General features: G+C 40.7%; 1 protein-coding gene and 1 long non-coding RNA gene across 5 annotated transcripts in view; one reads left to right on the top strand and one right to left on the bottom strand.

Moving 5' to 3' along the window:
• LOC122697527 overlaps window positions 1–11932 on the top strand; it is a 35912-nt gene extending 23980 nt beyond the window's left edge. The window contains exon 6 of the long non-coding RNA XR_006342080.1: window positions 11481–11932. This is a non-coding gene — a long non-coding RNA (uncharacterized LOC122697527). The remainder of the gene's footprint in view (window positions 1–11480) is intronic.
• The window catches only part of RIPOR2 (RHO family interacting cell polarization regulator 2), a 206998-nt gene that overhangs the window by 145056 nt on the left and 35805 nt on the right, over window positions 1–26137 (bottom strand). The window lies entirely within an intron of this gene.

Raw genomic sequence — 26137 nt, 5'->3', positions numbered from 1 at the left:
AGTGCAAGAATTCAACAACGAAAAAGAATGAAAACTGATACACACTACAGCATGGATGTACTTACGAAACCTTATACTAAGTGAAAGAAGCCTATCACAAGAGACTATATATTGCACGATTCTACTGATGAAATATCCAGAATAATAAGCCAGTTTACAGAGATAAAAAGTAGATTGGTGGTTGCTAGGGACTGTGGGAAAAGGAAAAATAGATAGTGACTGCTAACAGGGGTTCCTTTGGGGATGATAAAATACTCTAAAATTGATTGTGGTGATGGTTGTACAGCTCTGAACATACTAAAAACATTAAATTGTACACTTTAATTAGGTGAATTGTATGGCACGTGAATTATATCTCAATAAAGCTGTTACATAGATATACATATTATACATGTAATGTGAGTGTACATATATATGTGTGTGTGTGTATATATATATATATCCATTTTGAAATTCTACGGAACTATTAACTGTTAACTGTAATAGTCCAACTAAACCTTAAGCACTTAGAAATATTTACACCAAGTATAACAAAGAATGGGAAATGTCCATTAATAAAAAACTCTTCTAAATAAAATAAATATGTATAAAGAAAAAGATGAATTATCCTCTAATTAAAAACTAGAAAAGGAAAAGATGAATAGCACAGTAAAAAAAAAATAACTGGGTAAGGACAGTGTTTAAGAGAAGTATAAATGAACAGTAAACTCAGAAATGCATCAAACTCATTAACAGCTAAAGAGATGCCAATGGAAGCATTTATTGGTCTAGTATTTCTGGAGAGCAAATTGGAAACATGCTAAAAGAATCTCAAAAATACTAATCCCTGTTGATAATTTTACATTTAGAAATATAATAAGGAAATAATCAAAGAATATACACAAACATACTATTATGGCATCATTTACAATGGAAAAAAATTGTGAAACACCAAATGTATGACAATAAGAAAATAGTTACATACCTTATGGCACTTCCATATGTTGAAATACCATGCAGCCATTTAAATTTTGTTTTTGAAGATGAATATATTATACTAGAAAATGCTTACAATTATAAGAAAAACACCCACTGCAAATAGAGTGGGATACCAATTTTGTGGGGAAAAATAGCTACACATACAGAAAAAATATACCAAGCATGGAATGGATTACCAATGTTTTCTATTTTTTGCTAGAAACTTCTCTGATCATTCTAAAAGGTCTACAGTGAACATGTATTCCTTTTTTGTATTTCTTTTCTTTTGGTGACATCACACGTGGGATCTTAGTTCCCCCACCAGAGATCAAACCCACACCTTCTGCACTGGAAGCTCAGTCTTAATCACTGGACCACAGGGGAAGTCCCTTTGTATTTTTTAAAATCACAATAAAGATAAGTATTTAATTAAAAAAATTTCGAACATCAGGCAAGCCATTTTAATTCTCATTTAAGAGCAAGGTCTGTCTCGAACATTAGAGGCAACTGATAGCAAATTTTTATCTCCAAAAGTAAAGCACTATAGATTCACATTTTATTGTTCAAATATAAGAAGAATCAGGGAAGTCATATGTAATAAATATTTTCTAGTTTTGATGAAAATCTTACTGATGGAAGAAAACAGTGAGTGGTGGAAGGGTAACTATTGTTCCTGCTGAGAGGCTGCCCTGATTTTTTGGTGGTTTCTAGAAATATCTTTTTTTTTGAAAGCCTAATTATTCAGCATGTACATGTATTGAGAACTAAAGTCATCAGTGTCTCAAAAAAAGTTAGAAGTGTTTATTCAACTGCATACAAATCTTCTGTCCCCATCCCTGTTTATAATCTAAAGCTGCATAATCAACAGTGGATTCTGGGTACCAGCTTGAATGTCAGTCAAAACTCCAACGACATATGGTCAGTCAGGGCTGCTTGTTTATTTTGAAATAAACTCATGAAGGAAACGCAACATTCAGCCTATGAAGCTATGAGAGTTAAAGCTTCCCTACAACAGCCAGAGGGAGGTTTTGATATCTCATTAGGACAAATAAGAAAATCCTTTAAGGTGAAAAATGCTTTAAAACAACTGATTTCCCAAATATGAATCTAGTATGAATGAGTCTTTTCCCTTCTACATTCTATTTGTAGACTCTCCAGATGAATACATAGATATATAAATAACACATATATAAAAACACCAGGCCAATATGTGATAGTTCCAGAGCTATTTTTGTTAAGCTGAAGGTCACCACCTGTATGTATGGTTTTAGGCACATCTCTTAACTTTTCTGAGCCTGAATTTCCATGTTTTCAATATGAGGATGCTTTTAAATTTTAAAATTATGTAATTCAGTGAAGCCACCACTTTTATTTATATACTACACATAAATACATGCACACTTCACATGAATATATAAATACATAACATTTTAAGTAATTAATTTAGAGTCAGAGTCTCATTTATACCAAAGATCTTCTCTGAAGATAAAAGACAACTGGCTCAACCAATGACCATGAAAAAATGCCCCCTTCCCTCCCCAGCTTCCAAGCATCTTCTCATACCACATAACACAGTGTCTGAAAGTCTACCTTCAGAGATGTATTATTCAGGAGTAAGTCTGATTCATTTGTTGTCAGTAATGTTGCATGGTGAATGAAGGCCAGGAGCATGTGCTCTGGGTTCAAATCCTAAATTCGACTTCGTCGTGTGACTTGGGCAGGCTATTTAAACACTCATTTTTCAGTGTTCTCATTCATAAAATGGGGTGAATATCAGTACCTTTCTCAGGGGGTTATCATAAGAATTATGTCATAAGAATTATGACATATGTAAATTCCCTATAGATGGTCATAATTTCTTCTGGTGGGAGAATTTCAGAGCCATGTGAGCATCTCAGGGCAAGATGTGAAAAGCCCTCAGAATGGAAATGGTGGTGGAACAAAGCTGCCATTACATCACATGCCGGAAATATTTGCTTGAGACTTAAGTGTACTCTATTGAGATGGACATATTTTGGGATAAAGGTTTAATATGGTTTTCTCTATTTCATGAACAGAAGATGCAGGAGACTCAGGTTTGATTCCTGGGTCAGGAACATCCTCTGGAGAAGTAAATGGCAACCTACTCCAGTATTCTTGCCAGGAAAATTCCAAGGATAGAGGAGTCTGGTGGGCTACAGTCCATGGGGGGGGAGGGGGCGCGGTCAGGGACATCCATACACCTTTGGCATGTCACCAAGAGTGAGCAAAATCAGGACACCTGGCTATCTTAAATGTGATCCAATAATATAATGTTTTACAAATGTATGCATCTATAAAAAGGATTTTTAAAAAAATACATGAATTATGTACTTCCCTGATGTGAAAGTAAGATTATGGCTAAGCTATGGTTTTCCTCCCTTTCCCACTCTTGTTATAGCCACAAGTGCAACCATGGTTTGTGAATTAGGGAGGCAGTGGTCCCTCCCACCTGTCGGGTAAAGGGTGGATAAGGAGCACTGTGCACAGGTACATGAGGGATACAGGCAAGGGTGTCATGGGATCATGGCGGGCGTAGGGCCATTGAGGCCTCATTCTATTCCATTAGCCCGCCTCCCTTCCCCCAGCACCTCAGAAGCTTGCCTTGGCATGCTGTGGCTGGGCTCGGGGGAGGTAAGGGAGGTGACTCAGTATCAGATCAGAGAAGCAGGGCGACAGTGGTGGGCACTAGCAGAGTGGGGAACGGGCACCCATCCTTTCTCTGGTTCTCTGAATGAGCACATTCATTCATTGTCCCAGGCTTCGATCTCAAATTCCTCTGCTTTGCTTCTCTGTGGGATAGTTTCTCCACCTCCGTATGAGATACAAAAACAGGGGTGGGTCTCAAATAGTTGAAATTCTTTTCTCTTTGCCACTGCTTTTGCTCTCCTCCAATTGAACAAAAGGGTGCAGAGTTTGGATGAAGACCAACAGGGTTATAAGGAATTTTATCTTTGGATAAAGCTTTCAATAGCTGCTTTCTGTGTCCTGAGAGCTCAGAGTTGCCTCGTGAGTAAGTAAAAGGCACTTATCAACCCAAACAAATATTTTCCCAGGTTTCCCTTCCCCATGGAGCCACACTGGATTCTAAAATAAAAACTGTCAGCATAAATTCTTGCTTATCCAGCATACTTCTGCCCCTCTAAAGCAGAAGGAATTCTGAAGTTAGGAAGGAAGGAGATAAGGTTGAATGACAAAGTATGAAATACAATGGAGGGGAGGACTCTCCCTTCATCTCTGTGGAATATTTCCTTGTCTTTGGCCCCAGGCTGGGTCTGTACTGAGCCTGCTCTGGCTGCAGAACTGGAAGAAGGAATCCATACTGAGTAGGCCCAGCGTCTCCTGGCCTGTCCCCAAATCCAAATTTAGCCTTGCATCACCTGCAGCCTGGTCTGTTCGGCTTTAGCGGAAAATACCATAGACTCTGGCTTCCCTGGTGGTTCAGTGGTAAAGTACCAGTGCTGGAGACACGGGTTTGATCTTTGGTCTGGGAAGATCCCCTGGAGAAGGAAATGGCAACCCACTCCAGTATTCTTGCCTGGAGAACCCCATAGACAGAGGAACCAGGTAGGCTACCGTCCATGAGGTCACAAAAGAGTCCGACACACACGACTGAGCAACTGAACGACCACCACTTAGGCTGTGGAACCATATTGCTTGGGGTCTAACGCCTGTCTCTACCGCTTTATATCTGTGCAACCTCGAGCAAGTCACTTAGCCTCTCTGTGCCACAGCTTTGTCATCTATAAAATAGAGTTCATAATAGTAACTACCTCAGAGGGTTGTTGCAAGGATTTGATGAGGTAATACTTGTAAAATGTTTAGGAGGTTTTCTGGTACCTAGTGACTGCTCTGTATGTGGTGCTTACTTTGCTGTAAGCCTACAGAAGCATGGAGAACGGGCATTAGTGAAACAGAGAGCTTGGCACATGGTCCCTGGGCTGGGCTTCACCTGTTTGATTTACAAGGAATGAACTGATGAAAAATGACCCTAATCAGAGTATGTGCCTCAGTGTCAAACTTTCAAAAATTGATGTCTTTACAATTGCTGACTTCTAAAAGACTTTTTTCTCCCTCTCTTTCCTTTTTTAGTAACAAAGGAAAAACATATTTGTGGTTAAAATTCATAAAATTCTAAAACATAGAAGATGAAAACCAAAAGTTTTCTTCCACAAAACCAATTTTCCAAAGGACTGTTAATAATTATTGGCTTTGTTCAAAAATAAGTAAACAAAATACAAAGAGTAATAGTTTTGTTTGGTTGTTGCTACTTCAGGATCCAAATTCTTTTAGTTCTGCAGAATGAATTCACACAGAATGAATTATTCAGTAGTGTGACTAACATGGCCCATGTGAACAAATTTAGTCATTTAGTAAGGGTTTTTTTTTTAGTTCTATTTCTAAGTGACTCAACTTGCCTTGTTACTATTGCCTTAGTAAGATTTATTCTTGCTTGGTGTTGCATTTTGCTAATTACACATTTCTGAGATCAAGCAAGCTTGACATACAAACTAAATATTTTAAAAAAATTTCTTAGTGTCTAAATCTCTTCATACATTAAAGAACATTCGATCTCAATGACTTGCTTACTGTGTGACTTCTGAAGAATCCCAAAACAGTATTTGGTCAATGTCCCTGTCATTCTCTACATATAAAATGGATGCCATACATTAGTTTGTCAGATGGTCATAATAAGGACTTTATATGTGTGAAATACCTCCGTTTAAAATTAGTTAGGAGATTGTATTTCTGCAAATTGTTAAACTGGATTTCATCAGAATTAAAAACGTCTGCCCCTTAAAAGACACTGTTAAGAGAATAAAAAGACACGCCACAGGCTGAGAGAAAAATCTTTGCAAAGCATGTATCTGTTAAAGGACTTACTATGCTGTTCACTCACTAAGTCATGTCCAGCTCTTTCCGACTCCATTGATTACAGCATGCCAGGCTTCCCTGTCCTTCACTGTCTCCCAAAGTTTGCTCAAACTCATGTCCATTAAGCTGGTGATGTCATACAACCATCTCATCCTCTGTCACCCCCTTCTCTTCCTGCCCTCAATCTCTCCTAGCATCACGGTCTTTTCCAATGAGTCGACACTTTGCATCAGGGGGCCAAAGTATTGGAGCATCAGGCCTTCCAATGACATTCAGGATTGGTTTCCTTGAAAGCATAAATTCTTCAGCGCTCAATCTTCTTTATGGTCCAACTCTCACATTTGTACATGACTCCAAGCCAGGCTTCAGCAATAGGTGAACCGTGAACTTCCAGATGTTCAAGTTGGTTTTAGAAAAGGCAGAGGAACGAGAGATCAAATTGCCAACATCCGCTGCATCATCGAAAAAGCAAGAGTTCCAGAAAAATATCTATTTCTGCTTTATTGACTATACCAAAGCCTTTGACTGTGTGGATCACAATAAACTGTGGAAAATTCTGAAAGAGATGGGAATACCAGACCACCTGACCTGCCTCTTGAGAAACCTATATGCAGGTCAGGAAGCAACAGTTAGAACTGGACATGGAACAACAGACTGGTTCCAAATAGGAAAAGGAGTACATCAAGGCTGTATACTGTCACCCTGCTTATTTAACTTATATGCAGAGTACATCATGAGAAACGCTGGACTGGAAGAAGCACAAGCTGGAATCAAGATTGCTGGGAGAAAAATATCAATAACCTCAGATATGCAGATGACACCACCCTTACAGCAGAAAGTGAAGAGGAACTAAAAAGCCTCTTGATGAAAATGAAAGAAGAGAGTGAAAAAGTTGGCTTAAAGCTCAACATTCAGAAAACTAAGATCATGGCATCTGGTCCCATCACTTCATGGGAAATAGATAGGGAAACAGTGGAAACAGTGTCAGACTTTATTTTTTGGGGCTTCAAAATCACTGCAGATGGTGACTGCAGCCATGAAATTAAAAGACGCTTACTCCTTGGAAGGAAAGTTATGACCAATCTGGATAGCATATTAAAAAGTAGAGACATTACTTTGCCAACAAAGGTCCATCTGGTCAGGTGAAGGCTATGGTTTTTCCAGTGGTCATGTATGGATGTGAGAGTTGGACTGTGAAGAAAGCTAAGTGCTGAAGAATTGATGCTTTTGAACTGTGGTGTTGGCAAAGACTCTTGAAAGTCCCTTGGGCTGCAAGGAGATCCAACCAGTCCATCCTAAAGATCAGTCCTGGGTGTTCACTGGAAGGACTGATGCTGAAGCTGAAACTCCAATACTTTGGCCACCTCATGCGAAGAGTTGACTCATTGGAAAAGACCCTGATGCTGGGAGGGATTGGGGGCAGGAGGAGAAGGGGATGACAGAAGATGAGATGGCTGGATGGCATCACCGACTCGATGGATATGAGTTTAAGTAAACTCCGGGAGTTGGTGATGGACAGGGAGGCCTGGCATGCTGCGATTCATGGGGTCGCAAAGAGTCGGACACGACTGAGTGACTGAACTGAACTGAAATGGAAAAACCATAGATTTGACTATATGGAACTTTGTCAGCAAAGTGATGTCTCTGCTTTTTGATATGCTCTCTAGGTCTGCCAAAACTTTTCTTCTAAGGAGCAAGCAACTTTTAATTTCATGGCTGCAGTCAACATCCTCAGTGATTTTGGAGCACCAAAAAATAAATAAACGTCTACCTTTTGTTCAAATCCCCCTGTTTTCTTACACATACAACTGGTCCAAACTCTGATATATTGGACAAATTACTCACAACTTTCTAATCTATCAAATTTGGGAATAATTTTATAATGGTTTCTATCTTAAAGAGTTATTGGGAGGACTAAATGAGACAAACATTTAAACACTTGGCGCTTATCTGACTTCATTATAAATGCTCAATAAAACACAGGCTTCACTTATTGTTATATTTACATGAACTCATCTCTGACTTAGGAAATAAAATCAGCCCCAAGATCTTAGCTCAGAGACTCTGTAGTAACAGAGGAAGAGAGGGCATCTTGGCCCTCTGCTTGGCCCTGGTACCCTGACTCCCCAAGGAGACAGCTTGACAGAAATTCTTCTTGATGTCCTGTACATCCCACTGCAGCTGCTGAGACTAGTCTCGGAGACTTGAGGAAGCCCTGCCAACCACTCTGCCACCTAAGTTGATCAATTAAATGGACACGAATCTGAATGAAATGAAAAAGCAGTGGTCTTGGCATCTCCTCCTCTGGTAGAGCTTCCCATGCATGACACACAAGACAGGCATCACTTTCTTTGTGGTGAGCAATTCCACACCAAAAGGACCTTACTTTCTTCCAGTTGGGAGTGGGGAATTGACTTAAAACCATGAGGAAACACCACTATCTGAGCTGGTATCATCCTCTCAATATTTTCAACAGGGGCATCAATTCCATGGACAAGTTAATTTTCAATAAACTTGGCTAGGCTGATTTAAAAGGATAGAAGGCAACTTTACTGGGAGAAAAGGGGTCAGTTACCAACTGGAATTCAAGAGCTTCTTCTCTTCTCACACTGCCAGAAAATGGCCAAGAATGGCAGTTGTAGGTAAACTGGATTCTGAAAAGCAGGAGGTGGGACCAAGGGTTCCACAGGCCAAGTAATTAAAAATAAAACACCAAAATGAAAGAGAAGGCTGTAAGTGAGCAAAATCTCTTGACAATAACAAGTTGTTGACTGGCCCTGAATAGCTCAGCGGGACCACATTGTCCCAGGAAATACTAACCCAAGTGGATTATAAACCTGAGAAAGGAAGGCAGTTACTCAGGACACCGAGCCCTGACATGTTCTCCTGCTGGTGATGAAAGGGCCATTGACAAGAAGACTTTGTGTCCCCCCAGCCCCACCACTACCACACACACACATTTCCCATTAGAGATGACTAAGGAAGGAGAAGTAGGGGATTCTGGGACCACAAGGTCCCTGCTTAACATAAATCGAATTACTGTTCCTGGGTCCTAGAAAGAGAAACATCTGGACTGAGGCAGAAGGTAAGTCACTCTGGGAAAGTTCTGTTTTATTTCCCATGATTGCAAGTAGTAGTTAATATTGATAGAACTCATGATATAATCAATGTTCAACGGCTGTAGAAAGACTGGAATAATGTACTAAAATCATGTAAAATATAAGAGTCTGCCTGCCAATGGAGGAGATGTGGTTCAATCCCTGGGTCAGGAAGAGCCTCTGAAGAAGGAAGTGGCAATCCATTCCAGTATTCTTGCCTGGGAAACCCCATGGACAGAGGAGCCTGGTGGGCTACAGTCCATGTGGTTACAAAAAGAGTCAGACATGACTTAGTGACTAAACAACAGATTATAAAGTCCTGTATTTAAGTCAAGATTTCAATTGCATGAACAAAGAATGGGGAAAATCTTGATTATATTTCAACATGACAAAAACAGGGGGAAGCACTGTCCAACCTTTTTCCATGGAATTTTCTATCAGAAGATTCATAGTGTACATTGCGTGATATTAATTATACTTCTCTAACACTTGTTATATGTTGGGCATTGTTGTAAGGCTTCAGGTATATTCATTCATTTAATCCTCCATGGTAGGTACTATTTTTATTGTCCTAGTCTCTTTATGGGGAAGCTGAAGGACAGAGTGAAGTAACTTGATCAAGGTCGCACAGCTAACAGAACTGGGATTTAAACCACTCTTGGCTGCTATGTCATAATGCCTCTCCGAGGATTTATAAGTAAAGAAATTGGCCTTACTTTGAATTAGAATTCCACATACTTTGAGCACTGAACACTTTTTTTAAGGTACCCCAGTTGTATCTCGTAGATTAGTATTTTTTGAAACAAGCAGGGAATTTGTGCTAAGATTAGTTGACGCCGGTGAAGACCAACAACATGGTATAGTTGCCTCCAAAATGAAATACATGCCCAAAAAGACAATTTTTTTCCCAGAGATGTAGTTGTTTGACTGTGTGTTCTGTGCTTATCCTGTCTTACCTAGAACATTCTGCTCAGAGTTGGGCATCAAGTTTTCCCATAAACCAAAGATGACCAAGAGTCACCTGAGCATCACTATTAGATGAGAGACAGCAGATGTGGCTGGGGACTGTAGTCTGGAGTGGGGCTGAGAGGAAGATATTAACTTCTTTAAGTATCTGAAGGGCTTCTGGGTATTCCTTTAAGGACAGAAATAGGATTAACAGGGAAAAGTAATAGAGAAGCAGTTTTCTACTCAGAGGGAAGAATTTTTTAGACTATGAAAGTGAAAGTGAAGTCGCTCAATCGTGTCCGACTCTTTGCAACCCCATGAACTGCAGTCCACCAGGCTCCTCTGTCCATGGGATTTTCCAGGCAAGAGTACTGGAGTGGGTTGCCCTTTCCTTCTCCAGGGGATCTTCCGGACCCATGGATCGAACCTGGGTCTCTCGCATTGTAGGCAGATGCTTTTACCATCTGAGCCACATAACAGGCTTCTTATGAAGTTTCCGGGATGGCCAAGCAGGAGTCAAGGCTGACTGATATGGCCACCGAGACAGCTGGGGTATGGCGGAAAGAGTGTGGTCGGAGGACCATAGTTATAGGACTGACATTTCAGCCAGTCTCGGTTTCCCATCAGCCAAATGGAGGTAAAGACATATATTTCATAGCATTCTGTAAGTTGGGAGGGTGGAAAGAGGTTGAAAGATGGAGTGCCTGATGGGTGGTATCATATGGGAAATTGTCTTGAAGATGCAATGGAAGTATAAAGTACATATTATCAGATAAACTATTCTAGAGGTCACAGAACAGAGAGGTTCCCAGAACAAATTTAAAGGTTCAAATCACATATTTGATCCAATCATTTAAAAACACAAAAGAGATGCAAAGGGGGGTAAGGTTGAGTCTCATCAGTATGCTAACTATAGGGTTACAAGTGGAGTGGAGGGACTGTATGGTGTAAAGCCTGGGATGAGCAATGTTCACAAAACAAAGACACACCAAATTGCCAACAAACTGACTTTGTCCCCAGGGACAAGTGCCCTTGTCCTTTGGTAGCAAGTGAAGCATACACATGGCTTCCCTGGTGGCTCAGATGGTAAAGAATCCTCCAGCAATGTGGGTGATCCAGGTTCGATCCATGGGTCGGTAGGATCCCCTGGAGAAGGGAAAGGCTACCCACTTCAATATTCTTGCCTGGAGAATCCCCATGGACAGAGGAGCCTAGTAGGCTATTAGTTGTTTAGTCGTGTCTGGGTCTTTGCCAGCCCACGGACTGTAGCCCACCAACCTCCTCTGTCCATGGGGATTCTCCAGGTGAGAATACTGAAATGGGTCACCATGCCCTCCTCCAGGGCATCTTCCCAACCCAGGGATCAAACCCAGGTCTTCTGCACTGCAGGTGGATTCTTTACCATCTGAGCCACCAGGGAAGCCCCATAGCACACATGTCACGGGATAAATCAGAAAGCCCTGGAGGTGTGTCAATGTCTTCACTACTCAGAGCATCACATCTAAATAGAACATTCTATCCTTCTCCATACTGATAATGTTGATTAATATACTAACCAGCCCTAAACTGTCTTGTCATCAACAGATGGTTCCTGTTTTTCCCTTACACTCATCCAAAGGCCCTTGCTACAAACTCTGAAATTGAGTTTTAGAAGAAGCATCAAAGAATCTCAAAAACAGATGGTATCTGACACCTATCAGATTCTACCCAAGGACAGAATTAGAATTTTCAGGATTCTTTTAGTTATGAAGTAGAGTTTAACCCAAGATCACAAAATAAGAACTAATTACCTAGGGCTGAAATAATGAACTTGATTGTGCTTAATGTTTCATTGTGAATTACTCCTTAAGACATCTTGATCTCTCAGCTGAACATTGAACACATTTTCACTTGGAGACTTGTCCTAACTGATCCCTAAGGTTTCAGAAAACTTTCTATAAAGGCTCTTCTGATAAGCTGTCAAGAAAACTCAAACAATAATGACTCATCATAAAAGATGTCATATATTGATTGATCTACTTAGAAAAGTAGTTAAATGCTATTCAGGGTATACTTACTGCTTTTTAAACTAATTTTTGTGATATAGTTAACTGTATAGGTAATATCTCTTTTTGTACTTATATAAATATTTATAAAATAAGACAAGTACCTCACAAAACATACTATATCAGAAATAAAATTTTCAGTCTTGGTTTTTTCTGTATATTTTTTCATAATGAAAGGGTTGCCTTATCTAAAAATTAATGATATTTGTGGTCAGACTGTATTACGCTGTTTTTTAGACTATGTCTCAATGCACTCAAAAGATAATGGTCTTCTGGACCTGTCAGAGGATATGATGAAATCAACTTTAATAGGTGGACAATTACACAAACATCACAAACAATGCTTCTGCTAAGGAAGCACAAAAGATAAATCAACAAATTAAGAATGCAACACCAAAAGAGGAACCCTGACACTGCAAAGACAATGGAGCAGATGAAAAGATGGGACGTCTGGATGTACAGAGCTTCATGTAGCTTCATGGTCTGGAGAAGGCAATAGCGAGTCACAGCTCTGGAGCTTCTGAAAAGACTGGACTGAATGGACTCATGTTGATACAGGTGAATTGTTTAAAAGATGCTATTTCCATACTGTTTACCATAATAATGATGAACTATAATAACACATCTATATGATACGTTAGAGTGGAAGAACTGAATATTCTAAGTGACTTGCAATGTGCATTTGTTGCCTTGCTGAGAAGACAAAGCTATGCTGTAGAAGAAAAAACCAAATAGGATGGATGCAACTTGTAAGATGTGCCAAGTAAACACAGGTAGTAAGAAGAACATGAGTTTGTTAAATGTAGATAGAAAAGAATGAATAAGCCAGGAAAATCCTAATATTCATGAAGTAATAAATATACATGAGACATATGAAGCACTAACAAAAAAATTCCAAATACTCAGGATACAAAATACACAAACTCAATGTTCATAAGGCCTTCATTTGGCCAACACTGGTGTCAGCCATCATTGTCTATGCATTCTCTTTCCATGAACTACAAATAAAATGTATGGTTCTTCAGTAAGCTAATTAATGACCAAATTAACGAGAAGGGCATACTTGTTCCCATTCCTGTGTTTCTCTGATGGTATATATCACTAGCTCTAGGTATTTTTTGCCTGTGGACCCCTTTGCTCTAACCTCAGTGGCAGTTTTCACAAACCAAAGTATCAGTGGTGAAGGCTGATGTGTGTAGGAGAGAGAAAGACTGTGTGAGAGAGAGAAAGAACAGATGAATTTTGCACACCCTAGGATTCAAGTGCCATTCAGGTCCTTCCATCCCATTTACACCATATATTGTGCTATTACCACTTGCTTCTCCCTGTGTATTTTAAATTTACTTAATAACCCATATCATTTGAGCATTTTAATTTGATCTGTGAGCCATTCTGTTGTGTGACCTCTGGGGTAGCTTGCCTGGTAGTGTACTAGGAGGTACACACTGCATCAAGGCAATTTTCCACAAGACAGATGAAATCCAGGATTCTGGAACCTTAACAGCTGTTACAGTCACGTCCCCCAGCTAGGTTCCCATGGGACAACTATTCAGCATCTGAGGGCTATCCATGGAATCCCCCCTGGGGATTTAGGCCCGTGGAATTCATAACGAAATCTTAATCCAAGTGTTTTGGGCCACTTGGAGTGATGAAAAGTTCTTCTGCTTAGATTATGTGTTCACCAAAACTGAATAAGTGGCATCCTCATCACTCAAACTCGTAACAAAATTATAGCTCAAAAGATCAAGGGGGAAAAAGAAATAGCATCCTGGAGACAACAGGTCAAGAGAAGAGTTATATGAACTAGCCTAATCTCACTCTAGGCCTTCCCGTGTCCCTCTAGCTATACCTGATTTCTGGGATAAGGAAGGATTCCACAGAGAAAGCTCACAAATGGACTCAGGGTTCCAACTCCTTTTTTTGTTCACCATCACACACAAAAAAAGCTTTCACCTTTGTGGTGAAATCTCTGGTCCTTAGCACCAAGGCCTGGGTTGTGGGGGGTGGGGGAGGGTTGGGGGGCAGGGAGGGGGAGGGGTGGCAAGACAGAGAGCCAAGCACTCCACCTGGTGGTCAGAAGGTTGTGTTAACAAGTATTTGCCAAAAACTGGTTGCATTTTTTTGTGTGTTCAGTGGCTAAGTCCTGAATGACTTTGCGACCCCATGGACTGTAGCCCACCAGGTTCCTCTTGGGATTTCCCAAGCAAGGATGCTGGCGTAGGTTGCCATTTCTTTCCCCAAGGGATCTTCCTGACCCAAGGATTCTTTAGCTCTGAGCCACTGGGGAAGTTGCACTAAGTGTTATTTAAGCAATTGATAATGATTTGTCCTCTCAAGGGCTCTCCAAATGGTCACAAGGTAGGACACTATAGAAGGAGACCCTTTCTTTGGAAGTCAGATGGCCTGGGTGACCTCTAAAGTCCACTCTAAATCCTAGTTCTTATAAAGGTTTCCTAACTTGAGTCACAAATGCAAAAGACATTTCAGGCAGTCCTCACTTTGTACGATTCCAATATGCATGAATTTCCATTTCCATGATTTCATTAAGTAACACCAGTTTCTCAACTACACGGTTCCCATTTCAGCTCCTGCAGTGTATTAACCATGAGTGATGGTACAGATACCAACTTCACTTAGAGCCTTCAGCCCACAAATCACTTACAGAAACGGCAGATCTCCATCAGGGTCCGTGACTAGGCATGTCAGTCTGCACAGACAGCGAAGTGCGTAGTTTTGTTGCCTCCTTATCGCTCAGTGATAAAACCATGTGACGATTTCACTGAAATGGATAATGGAAAGAGGGAACCGGCCAACAAATAGAGAGATAAAAGTGATAATGAAATTATCAATTATAAATTAAATTATAAGTGAATTATAAATGAAATTCCAACTGAATGTAAGGGGAGTTACAGAAATAATAACTGTGAGAATACTGACACTGAAATACCGGAGAAACTCTAGACCTGCGGTCAGGAGAACGTACTGAATCAATGAGGGAGGGGATGAGGATGCCCTAACAGGAGTGACACCGGCAAAAACACCTCATTAAAAAACTCTCACGTATATTTTACGACACTGAAAGCACAAAGGACAAAATGCTGGAAGCTGACGCATATTTAGAAAGGAATATGACAATTTGCCAAGGTACAGAAGATGCTTGCTCCATACTGTACATTATACAGAAGTCAAGCACAGTTTAAACTACTTTTGATGTTTCTCACAAAGAAATAAAAACACTTTAATCCTCAATATTTCTAATGTTTAAATTACACTCGACTAAATAAATATTAGTTTTACAATGTTTTCATTTTCCTCCTTATAACTGGCAGTAAGAGAGTTTTTAATGTTTTGACAAACATTTTTAGTTTATGGAACAACGTTCATTTTCCTATTGATTATTAAGATAACTTTGTATGATTTCAGCTTACACAGTCATATTTAGGGTCCTGCATAACCATTCAAAGTGAGCACTGTCTGCAATCTTTAAAGCAGGGTTACAAACTCAAATGAATTCTAGAGCCAGGAAGGTCAGGCAAATGAGGGAAGCAGGAAGGTAAGAGTCGATACGTGACCACAAATTCCCCGGCCTTTGTGGGAGATGGTGGAGACTGTGCCCTAGAGAGCTTTATCCTGTCTAAGAAAGGCAGCCTCTGCTCAACTCTACGGAGAGCCGAGCCAGGAGAAATGCTGGGCAGGGTTGCCAGATCTGATTCTTCAACTGCTGCCTGAAATCTGGATGTGAAACCTCACAAATTTTCAACAAAGACAGTGTTTCAAACGTTCAATGTTCTGTGAACCAAAGAAACAAATGGATCTAGGTGACAGCCTTTATTTTAAAAGCCTGCAATAGAGCCAGGTCAGATGGCAGATAGCGGTCAGAGGTTTAGGACTAGGAAGGCTGGGAAGTCAGATGGTAAAGAACTGTTAATGCTTCCTCCCACCTCTTTGGTTTATCTGTGGGCAGAGCGAATCTGAGACTGTCACATCTCTGGAAGACAGTTCACTACCTGAACGCATGTGGGGCACCTGAAATGGAGAACTCATTGTTATCACGTCCACGAGGTGTCGTGAAGAAGAAAGATCCTGAAAGGATAGGAAGTAGGAAGTTCTGCTGGGTATGTGAAATAGAAACCACATAAAATAGATGGGTGGGGACCCCCCCAGTGGAGGGCTGCAGGGAGGGGGAGCCTAAGGGGACCACCTCGAGAGAAGGCGGAGCGACTGTCAGGAGTGAGCAGTCAGGCACAGAGGCAAACTTCAACAGCCTCACTGTGCGTTTCCCCCCACTTCTACTTCATATTTATTAGGTCATACCCTGAGCCCCTGAACTGCTTCTGTTTTCCCGTAGACTTGGCAAACTATGTCTCAGGTTTTTTTAATAAGACTAGAAATTGTCAAATTGATTTTTATAACCATCCTTAGATACCTGAGGGAGATTAACCATCTGGAATTTCTATTTAGACAAGTAACAGCAACTTCAGCTCAGACAATTGAGGACTCTGAGTTGGAAGAAATCCTAGAGGCCACTTAGCCAAACCCTCAACCAAAGCAGGAATTTCCCTTTAAAACCCTTGGCCAGAGATCAGCAGCAGGCTTCTGCCTGCAACACTCCCCCAAACTTGCTTCACCTTCAGTAAATCCGATCTGCAGCCTCACATACATACTTCTGACATGCAAGAACAAGACAGATGCTAAGAGTTTGACCACCTACTTGCTCAGAGAACAGGACATTTGCAAATGGAGGGCTTGAGGATAACAGAGTACAACTGCAAACAGAAGATCTGGAAGGCAAATGTGATTACTCATGTAATGTATCATTTTCAGTTTGACAAGAATATCCACCTGATGAGGAATCATCATGAGAGCTGAAACCAATTTTTGGTGAAGAGTGAGCATACATAAACAAGGCCACTGCATTTTGGGAGTCATTTTCTTTGTGTTTTGACTCTATACCAAAGCACTGCTTTTTTTTAGAAATGCTTTATTGATAGTGTTACAGAGAATTTAGGAAAAACATGCATAATCCTATACGTGAATATATTTTTCCTTTTACATCTTTCTTCCTGATCAACTCTTGCTTGAATACACACATAGTTTTACACAACTGTCATGAAAAGGTTCATATTATTTGATTTTGAGGAAGACACTGTCACTTTGTTCCTAAATACTCATTTCCCGCTTCTTTCTTGTTAATAAAACCCTGATCTTGCCTCTAAATGGCAATGTGCCTGGTCCCAGGTGATGAATCAAGTTTGGTAACCAATTGTGATCATCCTGTTCCTCACTTTCCTTTACAGTTAGGGGGTGACCTGTGAACCAAATTTGGCCAAAGAGACATAGGAAATTCCTGTTGGGAGTTCTGGGAACATTCTCGCTTTCATCATAAAATGGAATTCCCTTACCCCTTCTTTTTACATCTGTCAAAGACACGATGGCTAGAGCTTTGACAGCCATTTTGTGACCAAGAAGAAAAACTCAGGGGACTCACAGAGATGTTGGTTTTGAAGCAACACTGAAACTGGACTTCTCAGTTTATGAGAAAAATAAACTCTATTTGAGTCACTGTGGTTAGACTGTCTATTATAGTTGAATATAATTCTAGATGATTAAAACATTTTGCTTTTACTTAATTCTTAGTCTTTGCGAGAGGTCATAATATTTAATTTTGTTGATATGTAATTTAAAAGAGGATGTTTTATCATTGAGTAGTTTGCTTTTAGTTATTTGATGTTACAGACAATGCTTCAGTAAGCATCTTTGGGCATTTAGAGTTTTGTTTCTATCAATAATGCATTAAAGGTTATGAGTATCTTAATGGTTCTTAAATTGTTTTGCAAAATTGCTTTTCTGAAGGATTATATAAATGTACAATACCTCCAAGTATATAAACAAATTAATTTCACCATAATTTCATCAGCAATGGGTCTTACCATTATTTTTTGGCTGAATTTTTTAGGTATAGGATGCTACTTCAAGTGTTCTTTAATTAACAGCTCGGTTTTAATAGAAAGTTTGTGATTTGTATAAAAGAGCTGAGAATTAGGCCAAAGCTCTCTGTGAATATGCAGGCTTTTGGCCACCCTTTCTGGATCACCTCTTCTTTTTATTATGAGGGCTGTGCTGGAGAGCAGGATCCCAGCCTTATCCAGCCTCTCAGCTCCACTGTTTGTCTTCCCTCTGAAGTGATGTTCAGCCTGGACATGCACAGAGACCTTCTCTGGCATTGATTGTGGCCACTGAGAAGGCCAGGGCCCCAGCAGCAGAATCTGCTGAAGAGGCAAAGTGAAAGTCCAAATGAGTCCATGAAGACGGAGGAGAACAGTTCCGGAGAAGAACCGTTCGGCAGGACCCCCTATGTTGGCAGTGACAAAGAGGGTTGGGCAAAGGGGACGCAGCCCATGGAAAGGCAGGCAACCACGGGAAGGGAGGGCTCTGGTCAGCCAGGCCTGGTCTGGGCAGCTGGCAATCCCTAAAGCCTAACCCACGCCTTTGTACGGTTTGTCATCCTCTAGACTCTGCCCAAGGAGAATGAGCTAAGCAAGCCCGGGAATGGCTGCAGGGCCAAAGCATCGCACAACCCAGGGGACACTGCTCACACAGATGACAACACACCAGGCACCCTCTGCTCAGTCCAGTTACAGCTCCCAAGTGTGACGAGGATGGCATGACCGCAGTGGGCTCACCTCCCACTTCTGTTTAAAATACCATCCTTGGCTCCCCTTGTCCCTACAGTTCAAATCCTGAGCATTACGTCCTTCATGACGTGGCCCTATGGACCCCCCAGCTCTGTACATCTTTTCCCTCTTCCCCATCACTTTTCCTGTTTCCTTTAACATGGGCAGTCCAACCACGCTGATACCTTGACATTCCCAGACAATGCCACTTACTTTCAATACCCACCCTGGAGGTTGCCTCCTCTGGGAAGTCTTTCCCTCAGTGCTCCAGGGAAGAGCAAGCCACTTCCTCCCTTGGGAAGCATCCCCGTGTCACCCCGACACGTTGCAGGGGCACAAGCTTCTGTTCTAGCACTTACTCTATTGTAGGGAGTTTACTTCGCTGTTGTACCGTGAGGTCCCTGTAAGGCAGAGCCCTCAAACTTGCTAACTCTGTGTCTCTAGCACACAGCATAATGCACAACTCCAGGTGGTACACAACAAATGTTTACTAAATTAGTGACATTTTTCAGATCTAACTGGTTTTGGAGTAAAAGGTATTCTTCAGCCGCAATCATATATATGCTCAAGAGGCAACAAATGTCCCTTCTTACTCTTACTGTTCCAATTGCGGGATCACTAGCAAGGTTGAATTCCCATGGTTTTCAAAGTTGGCTACTCTTTGGACTTCCCTGTGGAGCTTATAAAACTCCCAAAAAGCACAGCACAATTAATTTTTGTGGAGGGAGGTGGGCATTTGTGCTTTAAGGACTGCCCTCTCCCCCAGGTGATTCTAACATACAGCATCTAGCAGAGAACCACTAGTTTAAATAATCCTGAATAGTTAGTTAAAAAAAGCTTTTCTTGTGTGCCGCCATGTTGTATAAGCACTGTGTTAGGCATCTGGCAGTGGGGTGTGGTGGGAGCTGGTGTTTGCCCCTAAGGGTAGCCTCAGAATTTTTATATTAGTCACGGTATTTGCCCTGAAGAAACTGCATTCCTTACAGTTGCAAGAGACAATAGAAAATGGTCTAAGATGGTATCTAAATTGTATGGTTTAGATTAGGGTTTCACAACAGTGATGTTTTGGGTTAGATAATTCTTTGTTGTGGGGGGCTGTCCTCTGCATCATTGGATATTTAGAAACATCTTTGGGGCTGTATTCACTAGATCTACACCCCTGTCTCCATCACCATTCTTTTTTAAAAAAACAATAATGTGTTCAAACACGGCCAAATGTTCTCTGGGACTAAACTCATGCCTTGTTGAGAACCACTGATGTTGATTTAGGCGTTGCGTTTGAACAAGACCCCAATGACTTGTATGCACATTAAAGAGAAAAAAGCACTATCCTAGAGCATTGGTTCCCAAAGTGTGGCCTCCAGTCAGCAGCATCACCTGGGCATTTGTTGGAAATCTATATTCTTGGGCCCCACCCTAGATGTTCGGGTTTCCTTTATGGTTCAGTTGGTAAAGAATCTGCCTGCAATGCAGGAGACCTGGGTTGGGAAGATCCCCTGGAGAAAGGAAAAGATACCCACTCCAGTATTCTGGCCTGGAGAACTCCATGGACTGTACAGTCCATGGGGTTGCAAAGAGTTAGACATGGCTGAGTGACTTTCACTTCACCCTAGATGTACTGACTCTCAAACTCTGTTTTAATAAATCTGCTAGGTGACGTTCATGCACATTCCATTTTTAGGTACACTACTAAATGATCCAAAGAGGGATGGAAGATTGAATGCTTTGGAGCAATCAGAAAATTCTCAGGAGCAGAGCTTGATTTGCGGGTGGCAGGAGGGTACTACAGGTGAAGGAAACAGCATTAGACAAAGATTTTCAGATGCAAATTAGCCTTTACTCTGAAACTGCCAAATGCCTCATTATTTCCTTTGATTTTTTTCTTAACTTCCTCAATCTGTTTGCTTTCTTGAATTTTGGATTTAAAACTATTTCTTGGGCAATTTATGCACTATGATATGTTCATCAACTTACTCAAGTAATTCTTTGAGAATCTCAACAAAACAAACGATCACTTGTAAAAAAAACAGGAGTGTGTTTTTGAAAAGTTGTGCATAATCAAATATTTACCTTCAGACATCTATACAAATCACTATATATTTATATAGGTAGTCCTCAGTCACAGGGATTTTATATTGTGGACTATTTTTATAAAGTTAATAACAATCTCCTTAATTGATACTTTTAGTGGATTTCTATGGCAGACCTAATATCCCAAATCTACCTTCAAACCTGCAGCTAGGCTGAGATTTCTAAATAAAAAAATCTAACCCCTTTATTCCTTTACTTAAAATCTTTCAGTGATTCTTTATGGCCTCAGGACAAAGTCCAAACTCCTTACTATTTTTTATAGGACCTTTCACTACCTAAGCTTACCTATTGTTCTAGTTTCATGTATAGATTAAATTATGGGCAAAAAAATCCAAATGAACAAATATAAAAAATGTAGATAGAGACAGGCTATCTGCTGATGCTTGTTTAGTGATCCGTATTATTGTGCAATGGGAATGCTAATCAGCCCAAGTTTGCCCAGGCAAGGCGGTTTATGATGATTGACAGTGGCCTGTGACCAGACTGAGCACTGTGGAACTTTATATGTAGTCATGTTTTTTTTGACTGTAGAACTTGTATTACTTCTTCCACTTGATTCAACCTATAGAGCATTTTGGGGTAAGAGTATATAAGGGTGCACACACACACATATCTAATACACACACACACACATATCTAATACACACACACACACACACACACACACACACACATACGGGCTTGCCTGGTGGCTCAATGGTAAAGAATCTGCCTGCAATGCAGGAATGAAAGCCCCTCAGTCATGTTAACTGTTTGTGACCCCATGGACTGTAGTATGCCAGGCTCCTCTGTCCATGGAATTCTCCAAGCCAGAATACTGGAATGGGTAGCTGTTTCCTTCTCCAGGGGATCTTCCCAACCCAGGGATTGAACCCAGGTCTCCCACATTGTGGGCAGATTTTTTACCAGCTGAGCCACCAGGGAAGCTGAAGAATACTGGAGTGGATAGCCATTCCTTCTCATGAGGATCTTTCCGACCCAGGAATCGAACTGGGGTCTCCTGCACTGCAGGCGGATTCAGGAGATGCGAGTTTAATCACTGGGTCAGGAAGATCCGCTTAGTAACCCACTCCAGTATTCTTGCCTGGAGACACCCATGGATGGAGGAGCCTGGAGGGCTACAGTCCATAGTGCCGCAAAGAGTAGGACAGGACTGAAGCGACTGAGTACACACACACACATCTATGTATGCATATATATATATATATATACACATATACACACACAACCATTTATGTACCCATACACACACACATGCTTGCTTCAGGTTCCAGTATGGCTGCACATAGCCCTGAATCAGACCATCCCACCCTCCTATTTGATCTAGGAGACCTGATGAAGGCTGATCAGGGATCCTTGGGGACAGTGACCGGCATGGTGGGGAGAGAAGGTTGGCTGCCTGGCTCAGACTTCCAGCTCTAAGGGAACTTCGAAACCTCTCACCCCACCCCTCACCTCCACACCCCTCTGTCTTCAGGCCCAGCCTCCCAGCCATCTGTATAACCCAAACACTATGGTTTCTCCCCACTCTAGTCACGCAGAGAAGGTTCTTACCAGTGTCTTTTTGCTGAGCTAACTTCCACTTTCACTTTACTTTTGATTAGAGGTTGCTTCCTCTAGAAGCCCTTTCCTGACTCCCAGAGGCTACAAGACTAGTTAGGTGTCCTTCCTGTGGGCTCCATAGCACCCTGCGCTGCCCACGTGTGCCTCACTCGTGGCTCCCCAGTATAAATGTTCACGCGTCTCTCTCCCGCACTGGACTGTCTGGTCCTCGCGGGAAGGGCTGCCTCCTCATACCCAGTGTGCCTGACACAGAGTAAATGCCCCATGAGCCATTTATTAAATGAATAATTAAATGAATGAATATCTGGGTTGAGGGGCTTTGACTCGACAATAAATACCACACTTTTCCCCTCAAATTAAAATTACCTAGCAAAAACGTTGGGCTACATTATTTGTTTTAAATACAGCCAACCTTTGGTTTCTTCCCGCGCTCTTTTCTTCTCTGTTCTTTGTAGAGCTCTGAGTCCGTCTCGGGGGAACAGCAGGCATCACCCCGGAACCTGGCGCTGAGCCGGCCGCACTGAAGTCCTGGCAGCGCGTGCCTCCTGCGCCAGCAGCAAAGAAAGGCTGGCCCTAAACACCCTCGTGGCCGTGCCGATGCCAGAGACAGACCCAGGAGTCAAAGAGACAAAGAACATGCTTTCTATACCTGCACTGGGCACTGTTTACCATTTTTGTAGAGGAGAACCAGTACAACACATTCAGGAAAGGGGCTGACCTCGATTTTTTCAAATATAATTAAGGATATTCCCTAGTGATGGCTCACCTAGAATTCAGTTCATTTGGAGCATGTGCAGGTGGGCAGGGGTAGGGGAATTGGATGAAGGGGGTAAAGAGGTACAAACTTAATGGAGAAACAGACATAGAGAACAGAATTATGGACATGGGGAGAGGGGAGGGGAGGGTGCTTCTCTTTTTTATGGAAAGAGGAACATGGAGACTCACATCACCATATGTAAAATAGACAGCCAACGGGAATTTGCTGTATGGCTCAGCAAACTCAAACAGGGGCTCTGTATTAACCTAGGGGGGTGGGATGGGGAGGGAGACGGGAAGGAGTTTCAAAAGGGAGGGGATATATCTATACCCATGGCTGATTCATGTTGAGGTTTGACAGAAAACAGCAAAATTCTGTAAAGCAATTATCCTTCAATAAAAAATAAATTAATTTTAAAAAGGGGGTACAAACTTCTAGATATAAGATACACCATGATAAATACAATTAACAGTGCTGCACTTTATATATGAAAGTTAAGGCAGGAAATCCCAAGTTCTCATCCTGAGGGAAAAATGTTTTTTTTTTTTAATTTAATTTTGTATCTATATGAGATGATGAATGTTCACTAAACTTGTAATCATTTCATGATGTATGTAAGTCAAATCATTACTGTGTACATCATAAATTTATACAGTGTTAGATGTCAATCATATCTCAATAAAACCAGAAAGAAAAAATTTTGAACATATGTACATGTATACACATATATACATGTAAACCCAGTATACATATGTGTATCTATATATGTTTATATACATATTTATGCATCTATGTCTGTATATGCATACATGTGTATATATGCATATATAACAACATAAAGATATCTATATGTGCATATATTTTATATATATATACAAAGACCACGTACATATTTATAGTCTTGTAAAATTTTAATAATTTAGGTCAGAAGCCAGCTAACTTTTAATGGAAGGATCAGATTGGCTTTGTGGGCCACACCATCCTCTGATAAAACTATTCAACTCTACCATTGTACTGTGAAAACAGTCATGGACAGCATGTAAACATATAAGGTTGGCTGTATTCCAAAAAAAAAAAAATTATTTAAAAACATGAGTGGGCTGGATTAGGCCCACTAGCCATAGTTTGCCAACCCTCTTAGATTGGAGATGTGATTGAAAAACTTAGTAAATGGCATATAAGACAAAATTACCTAAGGTTTTGATAGTCATATAATGTAGTTTTATGAGATATATTCATATTGAATACTATGACAAAGCACAAATTCTATGGATAAGAACATAAGATGTGTCCTCTGGTTAGTAGAATTTAAGTCAATAAAAATTATGAGAAAAAACAACTCCCTTTTATAAAAGGATTTATCCAAAGCACATACATTCTCCATTTTCATCTTTAATCATTATAATCATGTTGCCCAGCATCACTACTTTAAAATGCTCTGTGAATCATCCATATTTCCTCAACCATTCAGAAAGCTCTCAGGAAATGGATGTTTTAAAATTTCATACATTTTCCATCAAAACAAAGAGCATGTTTTGAAATTCTTGAAAGAACCTGCAACAGCAACAGTGTCCTTTAAAGACAACCTAATCTTTCTGACACATAAGATTTTACTCCTTTCTGGACCACATTCAATCTTTGCCACCCAAACTCTTGACCAGAATAAAAGCTAGGCCCTCAGCTTCACCCAGCACAGTATCAATCAGGAATACCACATGGAGTAGTGACGGTGGTCGCAGGAACCATCTTTGTATGCCTGGGGTGAACAAACGTCCCGGCAAGAAATGACTGGGTGTCGTCCAATACAAGAAAGATGAAACAGGTGTCCTGAAGTGAGGTGTGTGGTTAATGCATTTATAGCTAGCATTGCCTTTTGCAATTTACCAAAGATTCGGGTACAAAAGGGATTGAAGACAAGTTCACATGGATTGCTGCTCCTGTGAATTTTTCTAGGGTCGAGACATGAACATTCAGAACTCTGCCATTTATTGTTTTCACTGAGCAGACTAAACTGTAGAGAGGCAAGACTGGTGAGTCACTTCTTGACCTTTGATGTAGACCTGAACCTTTAAAATGTTCTAAATAATTTTCCCCAGAGTATGCATTTCTAAAACACAATACTGATCCTTTCACAACTGAGAAAGAAAATTCATGGAATATATCAATATTTTGACTTCAGACTTTGAGAGGATCACGGTGTAAGAGGGATTTCAGTATTTATTTTTGCAGAGCTCTTCCCTCTGCTCTTGGTCTACATAAACTGAGTCTTTCAGAATCAACATACCATAGTTACTCTCACTGCCTTTAAAGGCACTACTACCTTTTATTCCAAGTCTAACTTTTTTATACCTTCAGTAGAAGGCATTCTTTCTCCATTCTCAGAATTTTTTAAATAGCTTTGATGCTCATTTGCTCAAATAGTATTTTTGAATTCACATTTAATGTTAAAAATGTTCTAAGACATCTGATCTAAGGGCAATTATGGCCACTTTCCATTATTCTTTATATATATACATATGTGTGTGTGTGTGTATATATATATATATATATATTTGGCTTTACCATTCTTAGTTGAGGCAGCACAGGGTCTTTAGTTGCAGCCTGTAGGATCTAGTTCCCCAACCAGGGATTGAACCTGAGCCCCCCGCATTGGGAGCACAGAGCCTTAGCCACTGGACCACCAGGGAAGTCTATCCCCTATTCTTCCATCTGCTAGGTCACTGTGAGAATAGAGAACAAATAAAAGCAGCAGCAGTTGTATTTTATAAATTCTAAGTAGATAGTAATGCATTTCTTGGGATTCTGAGTAACACAGAGAGAAAAGGAGTAACTGAGTAGAACCAAGACGAGGGAAATCAGGGTCGTGATGTGTCCACTGTTCAACCTCCCATGACTTTAGACAGTTTCTGAATATCTCAAAAAAGCAATATATCTGTCAAATAGCTAAAACCACAGTGATATCCAGACCCCATGAAAAGAAAGCTGGGAATTAAAATGGCATGGCTGATAGGATGTGGCTGTTGAATGATGGAGATGAGAAAGAAAGAATGAAGTAGCTGGTGAGCACAGACAGGCTTTAGACAACCAAAGTCACGTAACTGAACACCACAT

The sequence above is a fragment of the Cervus elaphus genome, chromosome 7 (assembly GCF_910594005.1).
Source record: "Cervus elaphus chromosome 7, mCerEla1.1, whole genome shotgun sequence".
Classification (NCBI taxonomy): domain Eukaryota; kingdom Metazoa; phylum Chordata; class Mammalia; order Artiodactyla; family Cervidae; genus Cervus; species Cervus elaphus.
Note: the sequence above shows the minus strand (reverse complement) of the source record. Positions and strands in the feature narration are given on the sequence as shown.